Source organism: Mus caroli, unplaced genomic scaffold, assembly GCF_978045245.1.
Source record: "Mus caroli unplaced genomic scaffold, Mus_caroli_1 scaffold_10, whole genome shotgun sequence".
NCBI classification, from domain to species: domain Eukaryota; kingdom Metazoa; phylum Chordata; class Mammalia; order Rodentia; family Muridae; genus Mus; species Mus caroli.
Window position 1 is genome coordinate 21,996,485 of NW_028227265.1, and position 19,122 is coordinate 22,015,606.

Sequence of the window (19,122 nt, forward strand, 5' to 3'; positions counted from 1 at the left end):
ATAAAAAAAAACAATAAAATAAAGCAGCTGGGCGTGGTGGCGCACGCCTTTAATCCCAGCACTCTGGGGGCAGAGGCAGGCGGATTTCTGAGTTCAAGGCCAGCCTGGTCTACAAAGTGAGTTCTAGGACAGCCAGGGCTATACAGAGAAACCCTGTCTTGAAAAACCAAAAAAATAAATAAATAAAAATAAAAAAAATTTAAAAAGTCAGATCTGTGGGCTTAGTGGCTTAAGGAGTACTGGCTGTTCTTGCAGAGGACCCGGGTTCAATTCTCAGCACCTTCATGCCAGCTCACAACTGTCTGTAACTCCAATTCCAGTGGTCCCAACACCCTCTTCTGCTCTCCAAGAGCACCAGGCACTCACATGGTACACACACTTACATCCAGGCAAAATACTCAAACACACAAACAAAAATAGTAAGATTAAAAGAAGAAAACTTCCTAGGCCCTGGTATGGCTGCACACCTGTCACCCCAGTGCTGCCCGGTGTGGATGTAAGTGGATAACTCGGGTTTGCTGTCCACCAGCCTAGCTCCAGACTCAGTGAAACACCCGACGCCCCCCTCTGCCTTCCACCCACACATCTGCACATGCACCCTGTACAGGCACATCGCACACAAATGCACCACGCATGTGCATACTGCACAAACAGAAGATGAAACATCACTGTGACGTCAGGTGGAGGGCGCTGGGTGACTCCTCACCCTTCGGATTCTGCACATTTGTGAATTTCATAATGAACAGTTGGAAATTTTTGTTTCTTTTTTTTTAATTGGCAAAGCTATTAAAAATTTAAACTTGTGAGAACAGAACACCTATTATTTTCTAAAAAAAAAAAAAAAGACCTGAGCTGTGGAGACTTACAATGTATAATGGGACTAAAGAAACCATTAGCTAACTGAGTGACAGACTGGAGCACACATAGAGGCTGAAAGGCTCAAGTGTGGCTGAAAACCATATGCTGGAATCTTAATTATAAATAGCAGCCTCAGCCCCTCACCTCTCAGCCCTCTGGCTTCCTTGCAACCACACTCAGGACTCGACAAAGGCTCTTTCTCTTCCAATAAGTCTTTCTACTACCATGGGAGGCATTGCCTAATAATCAAAACCTAATCGGGACTAGTTCACTCTGGAGCTTGGGGCAGGAGGACTGGCGTGAGTTCAAGGCCACATGGTCAGCACAGTGAGTTCCAGGTCAGCCTGGACTACAGTAGGAAGAAAAGAAGCGGGAGAGATGGTTAGGTGGATAGGAGTACTCTTTACTCTTGCAGACAACCTGGATTCGAGTCCCAGCACCCATGTGGCAGCTCACAACATCTGTAACTCTCCTCTCCCCTCCCCTCCCCTACTCTCCCCCCTCTCTCTTTCTCTCTCACATGATAGGAAAGATCCCTAAGAGCATAACCACAAGGCTGCAGTCTTCAGAAATCCAAGCTTTAGAGAAAGAGCAGGAACTACAATCAGGGACTAATTGAGAACATGGGTTGGCAGAAATCAGATTCAATTAGGGCAAAATGGAACATATAATAATAAAAATACTTCTCTGGCAAGAGGCATCAGTTCTAGTAAAAAAGCCAAAGCCGTGAGCTCAAGCCAGCTTCAGCAAATATACTTGTCACACATGGCCATGGTCTTCTGTTTGAAGTCCCAACCAGTCACCAAAATTTTGTGATGCTCCTTTATAGAAGTGGACAGACAGCAATGGGGTGGCTTCTAGGATCTGAGGAAAAGCAACGAGACTGCAGGAGAATCTTCTACTAGCCAGCAAAGATGTCCACCACACAGCCACACAGAGAACAAGGCCATCAGCCTGAGGAGAGCTAGTGAGTTCACTCATAAGTTTGCAGCAACACGGGACAGATGGAAACAGTGAACTACCTCAGGGATACGGCAGCCAGATCCAAATGTGGGGAACTGGTCAAGGGGAACCACCAGCAGGAAAAGAAGAGAGAACCTTGGGATAAGGATGCTCAGCAGACATGGTGTTCTTGCTCCCCACATTCTCATTCAAATAAGCCAAATGCAGAAGACAAACTTGTCAGCCGGCAAGGCGTGGCTGTGAGCATCTGTAATCCCAGCACTTGGGAGGCAGCAGCAGGGTGATGGATGTTGAGTTTGAGGCCTAACTGAGCTAAAAGTGAGACCTTATCTTAAAAGCACACAGCCCAGTGTAACAGCACACTAAGGAGCCAGCAGAAGTTTCAAGTGCACCCTCGGGTCTATGACAGGTTTGGGCCAGAATGGGCCACGTTAGACTCTGTTCCAAAACATAAGCTCTTCCACTACAACAAACGTAACCTGCCTGAGCAGCTGACGGGATTAAGTGATTACCACCAATGCGCTTTTTAGGTATAAAAATGACACCAAGAGCTACTGTGTCTTTCAGTGCTAGAGAGCAGATGTGGGCCTGTGCATCCACACAAGTGCTTTCCCTTGAGCTAGACAACAGCCTGTGATCATGGCTTTTAAGAGCCCTTGTCTTCAAATCAGGCATGGAGGTACAGTCCCAGCCCTGGAAGGTGGAAGCAAGAGAATGAAAAGTCAAGGTGGTCCTTGGCTACACCACAAGTCTGGGATCAGCCTGGGGGACTCTGCTGCAAAAAAAAAAAAAAAAACCCAAAAACCAAATGACTAAGTAAGTCATTGTCTCTTACAGTTGTTTATAGGAGCACTCACAGATGAGAAATGTCTACAATTTAATTAGACAGACAGGAGGTGAGATCAAATGAGACAGAAATGAACATTTGTAGATACGACACTCTCTTCTAAGATCTTCAGGCACCAAGCACAGACTCATACACATTAAAACTAAATCTAGAAAATATCTATTTCTATGTTTGAAGGGAGATGTATATGCACAAGAGTATAAAAAGGACCTGCCAGAAGAGGGTACTGGGTCCTCTGCGGCTAGAGTAATCGTGTGTGAGCTACTCAGTGTGGGCTCTGGGAACTAAACCAGGGTCCTCTGGGAGAAAAGCAACCCTCTCAAAAAAAAAAAAAAAAAAAGGGTTATTTTATGTATGTGAGTACACTGTCTTCAGACACACCAGAAGAGGGCATCAGATCCCATTACAGATGGTTATGAGCCACCATGTGGTTGCTTAGAATTGAGCTCAGGACCTCTGGATGAGCAGCCAGTGCTGTTAATTAACCACCGAGCCATCTCTCCAGCCCCCCTCTTTAAAAAAAAAAAAAGGTGCATGAGTGTTGTGTGTATTTGAATGTCTGTGCACTGTGTGCATGCCTGGTCCCCACAGAGTTAAAAAGAGAACATCAGATCCCTTGGCACTGGAGCTAGAGATGGTTATGAGCTACCATGTGGGTGCTGGGAACTGAACCTCTGGAAGAGCAGTCAGTGCTCTTATCCACTGAGCTGTCCTTTCTCCAGCCCTGTCATTTTTCTTACAGGGAAAACATCTGTAACTTTTATTAACAGTTATAGCTCACAGAAAAGGCTGGCTGATATCAGGAGCCTTGCTTGTACCACCAAGGAAGAGCTTGTCAGACTTTGCTTAGATTGACCAAAGCAGAACAGCACTGAAGCTAGGCGCCTTTCAGTCAAACTCTCAACAGACCACTTTTCCAGAATGAAAGAAATACACTGCAACTAATTTTAGAGGGGACTTGGCTGTTCTCCCCATCCTTGTGTGTGTGTGTTTGTGTGTGTGTGTGTGTACGCACATATGTGCTTAGAGCCCCAGTGAGGCACGCATGTAGTCAGTTCTCTCCTTGCCCCTGTACATGGGTTCCAGGGATCAAGCCTGGGACATGTGGCTGCACAGAGAGCCTGTCTACTCACCGAGCCATCCCACCAGCCCCTCGCTATTCTTTATACTTCTGTGGTTTTGCTGTGCTTCACTAGTTTTCAATCTTCCAATTAGATTAGCATAGTAAGATGCAGGGCATCTATAAGTTAACCAAGACCACAACCTTACATACATACACTTTTTTAAAGGCCCAGAGTACACCAATTACGCAGTAAGAGGACTCTCTTCCTCTTCTTTCTCCTAACTAGAGTCAGGTCATTAGTGGCTGTGAGCCGCCAATTCCCGACTGCAAAGAACCGGTGCTAAGTTACTTTCCCCCTTTCTAGCCTTGGATTCTCCCACATGCTATTTGAATATGCACTAATAAGTACGATGGGTACATACAGGGTGGAAGCTGCCTTCCTTATGCCAACAAAGGGAGAACTGGATAAAGTGGAACCGTCATGGCAAGCTGAAAGAATATGATCCCATTACAAAGTCCAGAGCTCTGGCAGACACACCTTCCCAGGAGTACTGTCACTGTCACAGATCACTATCACACATATCTCTGTGAATCCCAGTGGCTAGCACAGAGTCCTCTATCACCACTCTCTGACAAGTCGAAGTGTATGGCCAGGGAGAGATGACTTGGCAGTTTAGAGCACACACTGCTCTTGTGAAGGACCCAGGTTCCATTCCTAGCATCCACATGATGGCTCGCAGCTATCTATAACATTCCCCCTTCTGGACTTCTTAGACACCAGGCAGCATTTGAGTACGTACATACAGGTATCGGCCCTAGTGCTGGAGAGAGAAGCCAGGGCCTCTTGCCTAAGATGCTAAGAGTACACTAACAATGAGCCCTGGACACACAGAGCTTTCAAAAGGAAAAAAAAAAAGGTTTCTTTTTTTATCCTAATGGGGAATGCAGATGTAAGAATATACCTGGAAATCTGGAGAGAGAGAGAGAGAGAGAGAGAGAGAGAGAGAGAGAGAGAGAGAGAGAGAGAGAGAGAACACCAAGGTAGGGTAGTTCTAGGGTAGACCAAATGTTTGAGGCTAATAAAGAAGGGCTGGATTTGGCCTTAGCAGAGCTGCTGGGTGGGGCCAGCCACCTTGTCTCCCTCTGTCCCAAATGCCGCAGGCCCAGCAGAGAAAGTGAAAACAAGAGAGCATTCATTAGCAGGCTAGTGTTCATGCTGCATGGCACTGTGAGATGCTGTGTACAGAGAAACTGAACCAGGGCAAGTTCCAGACGGGCAGAGTCAATGGTCTTTCGCAGCTCCTCATAACTCAGACACACGTGGGCTGGCAGCTCCCCACTGAAAGAGAGGACTCTTTCACATCCCCTTCACAGCACAGGAAGCCAGGGGCTTCCTGGGTTTACCGTTATGAGGTTTCTCTGGCTCGCAACTGTAACGGTACCTAACAAATGAAGTCTCTCCCACCTCACTGGAATTAGGCTGTAAACACCAGAACTCTTGTGAAGAATACCTAGGTTGATTCTGCTTCACCCCCTACTCCCTGGGCCCCCAGCAGTCAAACCTCGTGTGTCCTCCTGGGAGGAAGAGAGGCTCCAGCTTGGCCCAGACGCCTCCTTTGTGTAGCTGCTGCAGGGAGTCTAGCCTCCTCACAGCTAACTGCAATCCTGGTCTGCTGAGGGCTTCAGGAACTCTCTTATGGAAACGGGACTCACTGTACAAAACCAACTTAGACATGTTTCTTTTCTTCTTTTCTTTTCCTTTCAATAGGGTTTCATGTAGAGCAGGGTGGCCAAGGCCTCACTACATAGCTGAGAACCTTAACCTCTAATTTTATGACCCAGTTTTATGCAGTCCTGAGGACAGAACCCAGGGCTTCAAGCATGCCAGACAAGCACTACCACGGCCCCTTAACTTGTTCGTTTTCTCCTTCTTACTCACTTATTCATGAAGCAGATACAGGGTACTAGGTATGTGTCAGACCCTGCTAGAAGCTAGGAGCTTGCTTATGCTAGAGAAAGAAAACAGACCCAGCCCCTCCCTCTAGGGCCTCCCCTTTGTAAGCTTCTGGAAGAAAAGCCAATGACAACAGCAAGGAGATGGAGAGTGGCTTCTGTGTGACAAGGTTTCGTGCATGGTTGTGTACAGTGTCACAGATCGCATGTTACTTGGCCTGGTGAGAACATCAGGAAAAGCACAGGACAACAGCTCAATCCCATGATGACCTGAGGTTTCACACAGCAGGTCGGGTGGCAGTGGGTATGAGGAAGATGTGCAAAGGCCCTGGGGCACAATGACCGAGACACATTCAAGGAGTTAGCAGAGGTGAATGGGGCTGGACTGGTATGTGATCCAAATGAGGCAAAGTGACAGTCAGAGCCAAACCCTGCAGCGCACTGTGGGCCAGCCTTCTAATAGGTCTGGTTTGGGTTTTGGTTTTCACTATCTTAAGTACGACAGAATGGTACTTATAGGAATTATAATTTGTATCTTCAAAACTCATTCTGGTTGCAGTGCAATAAACAAGCTAGAGGGAAGAAGGCAGAGGAGAAAGGTCACATAAAAACAATCCCAGCACAAGGCAGAGGCACAAAAGATCGGAGTTCAAGGTTATTCTCCGCTACTTAACTAAAATTGGGCCAAGTCTGAGCTAAAGGAGAGCCTTTAAAAAAAAGAAAAAAGAGGTGGGCAGCAGCTAGAGATGGCTTAGTAGTTAAGAACATTCACAATTCTTCCAGAGGACCCAAGTTCAATTCCTAGCACCCACTTCAAGAAGCTCACAACAGCTTGTAACTTTGGCTCCAAGGGATCCAACACCCTCTTCTGGCCTCCTCCATATGTACAAATCCATATATATATATATATATATATATATATATATATATATATATATACACATCGTTTATAAAATGATAATAAAATAAAGGAAAACTTTAAAAGTGGTTGAGCCTGCCAAGGTAAATACCAAGAGAACTGTGAAACAGATTACTAAGTGGAGTTAGCAAGAGGGGGCAGGGTTCCCGAGCCCACACCTAGGCCTCACTGACTTATGGTGATCTAGACCTTGGAACATGGAACACTAAGGGAGTCCCACTCAGGAGGAGGCAGGAAAGTTAGATTGGGACATTATGGTGGCCATGTCAAGGTGTTCTGACATCCACAAGAACTACTGAGTCCTCAAATAAGGGTGTGGTGCTCAGGGCAGAGGCAGAGGCTGGAAACTGAAATCTGTGGGTCACCTGCACATGGTGGGCACAGAGAGAAGGGTTCTAAATGGACATGTGACCACTGCAGAGGATTGAATGAAATGAACCTTCACATTTAATAGTCAAAGGCTGTCACAGGACAGATGGAGCAAGCAGTGAGGAGTCCTGGCAGGACAGAAACCACAGTCCAAAGCAAGGAAGAGGGGCTATCCTTAAAGTCCATGCAGACTCATACTATCTGCCCCCCAACCCCACTGTCCCCATGTATGCCCCCATGTCCCCAGAACTACTTGGTCATCACAGCCCTCCATCTAACAAGGCACGAACAGTTTCCTGAAGCAGAAGGTCCCCTTAAAACACAGCCTTCACCTGTCCCAGCGAATGTGTCAAGTCACAGCACATTTTACGTATTGGTAGAGATTTAGGGGATGGACACAGGCTGGGAAAGCAGGGAAGCCAGGTATTTAGAATGAGCTGCTCCATCAGTTACTGCAGCTGCCTCCCAGGCTCCTCCGCCCCTAGGGAGGGAAAGTCCTCCTCACACCATTAATCTCCACGCAGCCTGGACTGGTTCTCACAGATCATCCATTCCCCGTGCCCTCAGGGAACCTCAGCCATCACCTCCTCTCCCGGCTCCCCAGGCAGGACCAAAGCCATGTTTATACACACAGGACTGAGGCAGGCTTGCTTTGAACAAAAATCCTTAAAAAGGTTCAAAGCATAGCAAAAGCAAGGTACTTCCTTAAAAAAAAAAATTATGGTTAATATTCTACTGTTGAAACATTTTCCTTCTTAAAAGCTGAGTTTTTAAAAATTACAATTTCCAAAGCATAAAACCTTGTGCTCCGGGCATTAGGTCTTGGATTCATGAGTGTAAAGGTGCACACAACAAGGACACGCCATGAAAACATCAATACTTAGAGAAGAAAGTCACAGAATGACTCCATTATTCCTGCCGTGTAAAAGCAAGTATTTTCAGGGGGAAAGAACAGCTCATTTCCAACAATGGTCTTACTCCCTGTCACCAATGCAGGGTCACCGTCCGAAGAGCTTGTCAGGTGAGGTGTAGGCACCAGGCTAAGGTCTCTGTGATTCAGGCCTGGGACACCCTGTGCTTTCTCCCACATGGAAAGGCTTATACCATGAGTCAGCAAGGCTCCAGCTTCTTCTTTAGACCCTTAAATCCAGGAGGAGTGCAGTGTATTCTGCCTCCTTCATCGTTCATCCTTTGAACGCTACAGTCTAGCTCAGCACTCAGAGGAAGGTGTCCCGAGAATAGTAGTAAACACACTTCCCAGCCTTGCATCTCCAGGTAAGCCTCATGAGCCTCAGAAAGCACCCTGCAAAGGACACTTTCTCACACGCCAAGGTCCAACCCCGAGGGCTCTCTTAAGCCTAAGAAAGAAAAGAAGGAAAACATCGTGTTTCTTACATTTGAGACAGGATCTCAATATATAGCTTCCACTGGCCTAAAGACCAGGAACCTGACCAGGAGACCAGGCTAGCCTCAAATTTATCATCCTTCCTCTGTTCCCACACTCAGCCTGGAGGAAACAGCTTAGCCACCGACTACAGTACACTCATGTGTTCATGCCAAAGCCACCCTACACCTGCAAAGAGAGGGACAGAGAAGCCACCTTGACTAGCATTCAGTTCATCCACTCCAGAAGTGGAAAAGCCCTTTGCCACATCCACGTTCCCTTGGGGCCAACAGATCCCAGTGCCCACTGCCTCACGGAACACTGAGCAGCAGCCGGCAGCAGTACTGAGACCCCGCCCAGCACAGGATGCTGATGCTGAACAGAAGGCTTTTTCTTCTTCCCTCAGATGAGGCTCCACAAAGCAGCCTCTCAGCCAGTGACATTGAAAGCAGGTTTGTTTGAACAACGTTTGCAGGGCCTGTGTTTACTTTTTAAGACTCTCGTTAAAAGGACTTTTCTTTCCAACAGCTCATGGTTGACACCAAAGCCACAAAACAGACCCAGCCTGGACTTGAGAGGATTGGGGTGAGGGATGCCACAGGGAGGGAGCCGCTTTTGGCTTCTCTGGGAATTCCTTGAGGTTCTGGCTTGGGCATATCTGCCTGAGGTGCAGGAGGGTGGAAGGCAACACACAGGGAGCTTTTCAGAGACCATTAACAGTCGGTTAAGACCCCAGAGCCCGGCATCTGGTGCCAATCAAGAGAAAGTAGACACTGAAGGCAATGCAACTGGATAGGGGAGAAATGAAACAAAGGCTTCCATTTGGGGTTGAGGGTACAATTCACCTATGGTCCCAGGGTGGGCATGAGCACTGAAGTCCTGACTCTCTGCTTCACGGGTGTGTGTGTGTGTGTGTGTGTGTGTGTGCGCGCGCACGCGTACATGTGTGGTAGGTAGCATAGGGTAACCACAGCAAACAAGGTAAATAAAACACAAAATGCATACCCCTAAGGATCTGACCCGGGGTCGCCATGGGAAGCAGAGGCAGGCTCCCCATGAAATCTCTACAAGCTCAAGACCAGCCTGGTCTATGAAGTGAGTTCCATGCCAGCCAAGGGCTGTATGTATAGTGAGACTGTGTCTCAAAATAGAAATAAATAAATAAAAGCATTGAGTTGTATTCTTTTGTTTTTTCATTAATTATTTCTGTATTTTTTTAGGTATATGGGTGCTTTCCCTCATGCATGTCAGTGCCCCCCCCCCGCCCCCCAATGCATGCCTGGTGCCTGCATGGGTCAGAGGAGGATGTTAGAAGCCCTAGAACTAGAGTTAAGATGGTTGCTAGCCAACCTCTATATACTGGGAACTGAACCCAGGTTCTCTCTCTCTCTCTCTCTCTCTCTCTCTCTCTCTCTCTCTCTGTTTGTTTGCTTGTCTTGCTTTTTAAGCTAAGGTAGTCCGTGGCTGACCTGGAACTGACTGTGTAGAGCAGTTTGTTCTGAAAGCTGTGGTGTCCCCTGTGCTAGGTAACAGGCATGCCATACTCCAGCAGAGCTGCGTGCTTGTTGACACCTCATGGGGCTAATTAGGAATAAACACTGTTTAGTGCTGTCGTGAGGAGACACACAGACTACAAGTCATAGACACACAGAAGGAATTTAAAGCCACAAGGCCATGTGATCTCATGAAAGGAAGGGTGCAGAAAGGGACATGGGACTAAGCGAACTTGGAATATCTTAGTGTCTCAAGACCAACCAGGAGACTTAGCAAAGGTCTGTGAGTCAGAGTGCTCTCTACCAAGCTGAGTGACACACACAGAGGATTCAATGAGTAGTGTCCATTTGTGAGACAAGTGAGCTGAGCTTGAGAGCTGCCTTCTGGGTCTAGCAGTGTGGAAGCCACTAGCAACTGTGATGCAGCAACCCCAGCAGAATAACCATGGAAGGAACCAACAGGACACTCCTAAGAAGAAAAGGCAGGGCTGGGGCTGCAGCACAAGGCCCTGGTGACATCCCCAGCACAAGACATACAAGAGAAGGAGGAAAAGAAAAAGTGCCATGGCTGCACACCCCACTCATCCCAGGGATCAGGAACTGAAGGTCTGCATGGCTATGCAGCAGCTTGAAGTCAACCTGAGCTACATGAGGCCCTAACAGACACCAAAACCCAAGTCACTGTGGATTAACAGAGCAGCCAGATTAAACAGCTGACAATACCCCGTCAGTTAAGTCAGAAGAAAAGAGACAAATGTGTACACTCACAAGTGCGCATACAAATGAGCCCAGACCTGACAGCAGACCCTGAGAGCTGGAACCAAAGGACATGAACCACACCTGCCTGAGACCCAGCAATCACATGCCTAGGGATTCATCCCTTAAATAAAAACAGATAGGAGTACAAAGATAATTTTGAAAGAATTTAACTACCACAGCAAAAGTCCATTCAAGCCATGGTTAAACTGTAGATGCATGCATACAGAACAAAACAAAAAGCCCTAAACCAGGTGAGTCTGTCACTCAAGAGGCAGAAACAGAAAAAACACTGCAACTTTGAGTCAACCTGGTCTACAAATCAAATCCTGACTAGTTACACAGTGAGATCCTGCCTCGAAAACACAAAACCAAACTGCTATTACAAGTATTTCAACTTATCTCATTCCACTGGGGACGGGAGGGGAAGGGTAGGAAGGGTGGTGTGCTGGAGAGATAGCTCAGCTGTTAAAAGCACTTACTGTTCTGCTACAGGAAGACCTGAGTTAATGTCAGGCACAACTACCTGTAACTCCAGCTCCAGGGGATATAATGCTCTCTGCTGGCCTCCATTGGCACTACTAGCATATACATCACACACACACACACACACACACACACACACACAGAGAGAGAGAGAGAGAGAGAGAGAGAGAGAGAGAGAGAGAGAGAGAGAGAGCACTTTACATAATGAAGCTATGCTCCAGATTTTGGGCCTGATCCCTTTCCCTGACTAGTGAGATGCAGTACAGTCTACTCCCTCTACAACTGTTGAGTTGGGGAAGGGAAACCACAGCTGCCAAGCAGCAGGCTGTGGGCTGTGCTTATGTGCTAGGATGCTCAATGGGTTTGGGGCATTAAATTCAAGTTCAGTTTAAAAAATTCTTAGCCCGAGAAAGGTTTACCCTGGCATTATCTCTTAAGTTGAAGAGTAACTGTATATGGATCCACTTATAGCTACAATTTCTAAATAATATAAACAGAATTCAAAACAATATCTAACACATTGAATTAAGCTTTCATGATTACAACATAATGAGAAGATAAATGAATACTTTTAATTTTGAAGCCTATATTGCTTTCTTTCAATTTTTTCCCTCTTGCTAATTTTTTTCCTTGTATGTGTTTGAATGTTTTGCTGCCATGGCTATGTGTATACTGCACACACACCTGGTGTCTGCCGAGGATGAAAAAGGATGTTAGATCCCCTACAACTGGAGCTGCAGATGGTTGTGAGCTGCCATGTGGGTGCTGAGAACAAAGCTCGAGTCCTCTGGAAGAGCAGCACTGTAACTACCCATCACACTAGGCCATGTTTTTCATTTTTAATCTTGGAAAGACCCACATACATCACACATTTTATGCTGCTTTTGTGAACCGGAGGACTGTTGGTGACACCTAATCCCAGGAGCAGGAGAAAAAGCCTCTGGATCTAGTATTACCATGAACTTTCCATGAGTTAGAAACACTTGGTCTCAGTGGCTTACCAGGTTCACAACTATAACTAACTGGTTGTGCAGGACTGTTTATCTGTCTCTACCATGAGGCCTGCTCAAAGCACAGCAGCTCACAGCTTAGTGCCCTGGGCACTGCCTCTCCCAGCTCAGCACACCCCACAGTCCCTTTCACCCCCTCCTTGTCAGATAAAAGAACTGAACGGTTTTACAATGTTAAATTTAAAACTGTGTAACTGAATGGCAACCTTTCACATTTCTCCTCCTCCTCATCCCAGTCAGCCTTCAAGGTTCAGGAGTTTGATTTACCTTTAAGTTGGAAGTGGGGGAAAACAGCAGTCTGTTTACTTTACAATAAATGCACGCACTGTCTGCTGGGCACCACAGCCCACCCACTAGAAGCCTCCATGCTCGGAAGCCTGGGAGGAGGCTAACTTCTGACTGGCTACTCTGTTCTCTGGAGGTAAAGCCTGGTGACAACCTTCTGCTTATATGATGTTTAAATAAACAGGGAGCTGTTTGCTTTCTTTCTTTCTTTCTTTCTTTCTTTCTTTCTTTCTTTCTTTCTTTCTTTTTTTTCTTTTTTTTCTGATCTGAGAAACACACATGGGGGAAAGAAAAGAGCTACACATAAGTGGGCAAGAGCAAGGAGCTTTACAAACAAAGCTCACTTCAGCACGCGCTGCAGAATGAGTGTGGCAAGTCTCAAGCTGCCTCCTCCGCATTATAGATCCAAGGGAATGAACAAGCCGCACAGAGGATGCTGAGAGCCAGCCTTCTTCTCTGGAGAGGAGGAGTGTTACAAAGAAGCCTGTCAGCCCCAACTGGAGTTAGAGGCCCATTCAGTGCGAATTCATGGTGCTTAGTAATAGAAGCACGGAGATGGTGCACATCTGTACACACATATTCACATATAGAAACCCCATCAGAGATCTGGGGAGATAGTTCACTGGATAAAAGTGCTTGCCACTCAAGGTATAAACCAAAGTTCAAATACCCAGAACCCACACAAAAGCCAGACGTGTACACAAGCATCTGTACTCTCTGCATTCCTATGGAGAGATGGGAGGATCCCCAGAAACTAATGGGCCTGCTAACCTGGGATATGCAGCAAAATAACAGAGCCCCTGTTTCAAACAAGGTGGAAGGTAAGGACAGACACCTAAGGTTGTCATCTGACCTTGTGTACACACTGGCATGCTTGCATTCTATGCACACACAAAGGGATATTTTTTGGTTTCCGTTTGAGAGAGTTTCACTATGTAGACCAGGCTGACCTCAAACTCACAGAGATCCAACAGTCTCAGCCTCCTAAATTCTGTGTAAAGGTGTGTACCACTACACTAGCTAATTTTTTAAGACTATAGGCTTGGGCGTAGTGGCACACGCCTTTAATCCTAGCACTCGGGAGGCAGAGGCAGGCAGATTTCTGAGTTCGAGGCCAGCCTGGTCTACAAAGTGAGTCCCAGGACAGCCAGGGCTATACAGAGAAACCCTGTCTCGGAAAAAAAAGAAAAAAGACTATTTATTACTTAAAGAACAAAAGAAGCCTGCCAGAACCAGGCATGATGGCATGAAGCATAACAGGCTTTCACCTTAGCTACTTGGGAGACTGAGGAAGGTCACCAAGTTCAAGCCCTGCCTGGGTTACAATGCAAATCCAAGGCCAACCTGAACAACTTAAACTCAGATCTTGCTTCCAGATGGCAACCTAAGGAAGGGCTGGGCTGTAGCACAGAGGTAAGTCCTTCAGAGACTACCCTTGTATATGTGAGGCCCGAGAATTAATCCTGTTCCTGGGAAGAAGGGGAAGAGAGCACTAGCAGGATGATGGCTCAGCAGATAAAGACACTGCCACTCCTGAGGATGTGAGTGACCTTAGTCCCTCAGACACACACAGCGAGAGGAGAAAGCACAATCCTGAAGATGCCCTCTAACTTCCACACACATCCACATGAACATCCACACAGAGGAGATAGACAGACAAGTAAATAAATGCTCTTTTTTTTTTTAAATAAGAAAGGAAGAGAGAGAGAGGAAGAAAAGGGGAAAAGTTCGTGTTTGGGAGATGGCTCAGTGGTTAAGAGCACTGACTGCTCTTCCAGAGGTCCTGAGTTCAATTCCCAGCAACCACATGGTGGCTCACGATCATCGGATCTGATGCACTCTTCTGTTATGCTCATGCAGATATATATGTAGACAGAGCACTCACATGCATAAAACACATAAATAATTTAAAACAAAACAAAACAGGTCCTTCCAGAGAACCTGAGAGTTCAGTTCCCAGAACCTAAGTCAGGCAACTTACAGCTGCTTGTTAACTCCAGCTCCGAGGGACCCAACGTCCTCTTCTGACCTGAGGGAACCCACACAAGTAGCATACACTTACATAGACACAGACACACATACGCACATAGGTAAAATAGTAAAAATAATCTTAGAAGAAAGTAAAGCCTGTTTGGACATGGTGGCACGCGCCTTCAATCCCAGCACTCAGGAAGGAGAGGCAGGAGGATCACTGCGAGCCTGAAGCTAACCTGCTCCCCAGAGTGAGTTCCAGGACAGCCAGGAGACCCTGTCTCAAAAACAAAACAACAACAACAAAAAAAAAAAAATTAAAGAGAAAAAACCACTGAGGAACCAAAGAAGTTCTTGAGAACTCTGAGACAGCCATGTCCAGTCTGGGCCCGACCCTGCGTCTGATAAAAGCTCAGAGACGCAGGGGACCCAGAGAGGACCACCACGGCTGGGGCTGCCCCAGAACAAACTCCACTGGGTAACAAACCCACTGCACAAGGTGCTCTGAGGTCAGGGACTGACATTATTTTCACAACTAGTTAGCAGGTCTCAAAGTGGAGCTTAGAGCCAAACCTGGCTTCTTAAACCCAGGACCACGAGATACCACTCCCAGTTCTGATTCTGCAGTCTGATGACCTGAGGATTCCCTTTTTTAATAGGACGTCCTGGTCCCAGGAGCATGCTTTAAAAACCTCTGGGTTGAGCCTGGTGGCACACACCTATCATCCCAGCACTTGAAAAGATGAGGTCAAAGGATCGATCATACAAATTCCAAACCAACCCAGGCTACACAGTGAGTTCACAGCCAGCCTAAACTAATGAGTAAAGATGTCTGAAAAACCAACTAACCAACAAACAGGAGCTGCCTGGACCTACTAGTACATACCTGTTATTCACCCTGGAGGAAGGAGCAACAGAAAAGAAAGTGTTTAAAGCCACCATGGGCTAAGAGATGCTCGTCAGAACAACAAGAGGAAGAAAGAAACAAGGGCTGGGTGGAGTTCAGGGCCAAAGTACTGGCCTAGTGTGTACAAAGCCCTGGACTCCAACCTCAGCCCAGGAACAAAGCAGGGGCTACTGATCCAATGCCATTTCTTTCCTGGCGTTTATTTATCTGCCCAGTTACTCAGACAGAGAACTTGCTATGAAGCCAAGGCGTGACCGCAGGCCACTTTATGAGGTGCTAGAGATTGAACCCACATGTGTCAGGTAAACACTACCAACTAAGCTACATACTAGCCTCTGTTCTGATTTTAATTTTTGATTTAAAAAATTTTTTTTTACTTTATATGTATATGTTTTGCTGTATATATATCTGTGTGCTGCATGTATAAAATGTGCAGGGAGTCCAGAAAAGTGTGACAGACACCCTGAGATTGCAGCTAGAGAAAGTTGTGAGCTACCACACTGGTGCTGGGAACTGAACCCAGGTCCTCTGCAAGAGGAGCCAGTGCTCCTAACCACTGAGCCAGTTCTCCTGCTCTGTCTTTTCTGATTTTAAAGAAATCAGCTTCATCATAAACTGGATGTTATTGTTTCTGGATGACTGTGAGTTTTTTGTTCTATTTGTTTTCGCTTTTTGAGTTAGGCTCTCATTGTGTAACCTTGGCTGGCCTAGAATGTACTTTGTAGACCAAGATCAAACTTGAAGTGATCCTCCTGCCTCTGTCTCCATTGTGCCATAATTACAGGCATGTGGCACCACGCCTGACCCACGATTATATATAAGCAAATATATGGGGTGGGGCTGTGCTCACAGGGCATCAGAGGGGCCTGGAAACACCTCAGCAGGTAAAGGACTTGCCACCCAAGCTAGAGGGCAATCCCTGAAGCCCAGGAGGTGGAAGAAGAGAAACAACTCCCTTCAATTGTCTGCTGATCGGCACAGATTCTCTGTGACCAGACTGCATGGATACACTTACAAACATGCACACAAGAAGAGGAAATAAATTTAGGGGGGCTAGAGAGATGACTCAGTGGCTAAGAACACTAACTGCTCTTCCAGAGGTCCTGAGTTCAATTCCCAGCAACCGCATGGTGGTTCACAACCATCTGTAATGAGATCCGACACTCTCTTCTGGTGTGTCTGAAGATAGCAACAGTGTACTTACATATAACAATAAATAAGTCTTTAAAATTTTTAAGGGGTAAAAATGCATGCTAGGTTCATAGATCAGTGTTAGATGCTTACTTAGCAAGCTTAAGGCCAAGAGGTCTATCTCCAGTACTGAGAAGAACTGGGGGGACTCCAATATGCAATATGCAAGCCAAGTATAACCCCACCCTGTAATCGCTGGTTATATTATCAGTATCACCCATCACAGATAGGAAATAACCCAGTTTAAAGCAGAAGGATCAGCTCAAGTCATCCTCAGCTATGTAACAAGTTCAAGGACAGCCTAGGCTATATGAGACCCTATCTCAAGAAAAACAAAACAAGGAGTTGAGGATTTAGCTCAGTGCTTACTTAGCAAAGTGCTGAGCTCAGTCCCAGCACTGGGGGTAGGGTGGCAGTTGGGGATCAATATGCAAGCTTAGGCACAAGCTTCTAGACTAGAGATAGCCTTAGGAGTCAAACAAGCCCCTTCGGCCAGGTCCTTTCCACAGCTACAGCCAGGCCAAAGTCCCTATGCAAGCCTGACCACACAAAACCACAGGTCTTGAGGAAAAAACCCTCCATCACAGCATCCCTTACCAAGGGAAGGCATAAAACTGCCAGTTGAGTTTCCTGGGTCAGCTTGCAAGTTCACCTAGGGAAAACGGAGTGAGTGGAAAAACTCACCTACAGAGCAAAGGAAAACTAAGTAGGGCAATCACTGCCCATCAGGTCCTTCCTTTCCTGAGAAAACCTATTACAGAAAGGCCAGGCAAGAAGGAGGGATAAGCTAACGTACTGTGACCCACTTACCTTACATAGCCACATTCATACTTAGGCACTGTTTTGCAAGCACCTCCAGCCTGCAGCTCCAGTGTGGGGGGAGCTGCTGACAAAATGGCGCATGGCCAGAACAGCACTCAGAAACCACATTCTCCAAAGCTTTGGCAGTTATCCTCCTCAGGCGACCCCAGGACTGTCTTCCATTCAATCAAGAAGCCTCCACAGGAAGAAACAGGTTTCCCAAAGCTCCTCATCTCTGGGAAGAATGTGTCAGTTAAGACAGCCACTAGAACGAACCAATGCTTACTGAGATCTGACCTGTGAGGGCGCCAGTGTGAGCAAGCATTTAACCCAGGTAAGGAACAAGCACGTGGGGGTTAGTGTCCAATGCCATAGAGCTGGTGGAAGTGGAATTCAAATTGTTAGTTTGGCTTCAAGACCTTCATGCTAGTAATCACTTCTCTGTATAATGTATGCCAGAAGAGCCTTGTTGAAAGCCTCATGAAACATGACCAGAATGTCGTGCAAACATACCCTGCTGCTGTCACTCAAGAGGCCTTGTTTCTCTAAGAAGAGGTGGCCGCTGCCCTGTCATGACCCACATTTCCTGACTGTGTCTCTTCTGATGGGCTCACTGCCCACCCAGCCACACACGCGATGTGCTACAGCTCATGCCACAACAAGCAATGGTGACAAGACCTGAAGTCAATGCCCAGCATGCACGAGACCCTGGGTTTGATCCAACACCAAGAAAAAATAAAGAAGGGAAAGGGAGGGGAGGGGAAGGTTGGAGATGAAAAATGCAGTAGCACACATTTGAAAAAATATAAGACTGCTGTTTAAAATCTTTATACTAGTAAGTAGTAAGATTTCATGATTTGATTTTTTCAGAAAAAAAAATGAATTAATAAAACTGACTTAAGATGAATCAGGAAAGTTGAATAAACCAGTAATTGCAGGGGGACATGCAGACTAAAGAAGTCATCAAAGAATTATTCAAATGAAGAAGCCAGGCCTTATTGGTTTTATGGCTGGGCTCTTTCCTGCACTTCTGGAACAGAAAATTCCCATGGTGCCATCTGTTCCCAGGGTTGGAAACTGCTTCATTCACTTTAGAAAATTAGCCTCAAAGCCAGGCACTGGGAGCTCATGCCTCTAACCCCAGCCCTCGGGGGACTGGGGCAAAGGGACTGCTGCAATCCTAAGACCAGCCCGGGTTACAGAATAAGTTGAGTCTCAGTGAGAAACCTTGTTTTAAACAACAATTAATAAAAATAATTTTTAAAATACTTTAGCTTAGCCGGGCGTGGTGGCGCATGCCTTTAATCCCAGCACTCAGGAGGCAGAGGCAGGCAGATTTCTGTGTTCAAGGCCAGCCTGGTCTACAAAGTGAGTTCCAGGACAGCCAGGGCTATACAGAGAAACCTTGTCTCAAAAAAACAAACAAACAAACAAAAAACACTTAGCTTTTAAAACAAACAAACAAACAAACAAAACCAGAACAGAACCATAGATGTTACAAGTATATTATGGGAAATTCCTAAACAGACTGTTAATAAGGGAATCAAATGGACATACCTACAATGCCTACACAGGAGAGGCAGAAACAGGAGGATCTCGGGGCCTGCTGGCCAGCAGCCTAACATCCTTGGTGAACTCTAGGTCTTAAAACAAAAACATAGACGATGGCACCTGAGAAATGACACTTGTGATTGACCTCTGGCGACCACAAGTATTCATACACATGAGCACACACATACATTCACACACATATACACACACATACACATACATTAAAAACACCAACTCAAGCCGGGGGTGGTGGCACACACCTTTAATCCCAGCACTTGGGAGGCAGAGACAGGTGGATTTCTGAGTTCGAGGCCA

The 19,122-nt window shown here is 46.4% G+C and overlaps 1 protein-coding gene across 1 annotated transcript in view; it reads right to left on the reverse strand.

The window, feature by feature from the left end:
* The window catches only part of Wwp2 (WW domain containing E3 ubiquitin protein ligase 2), a 116,877-nt gene that overhangs the window by 75,639 nt on the left and 22,116 nt on the right, over positions 1 to 19,122 (reverse strand). The gene's annotated exons all lie outside the window — the stretch shown is intronic.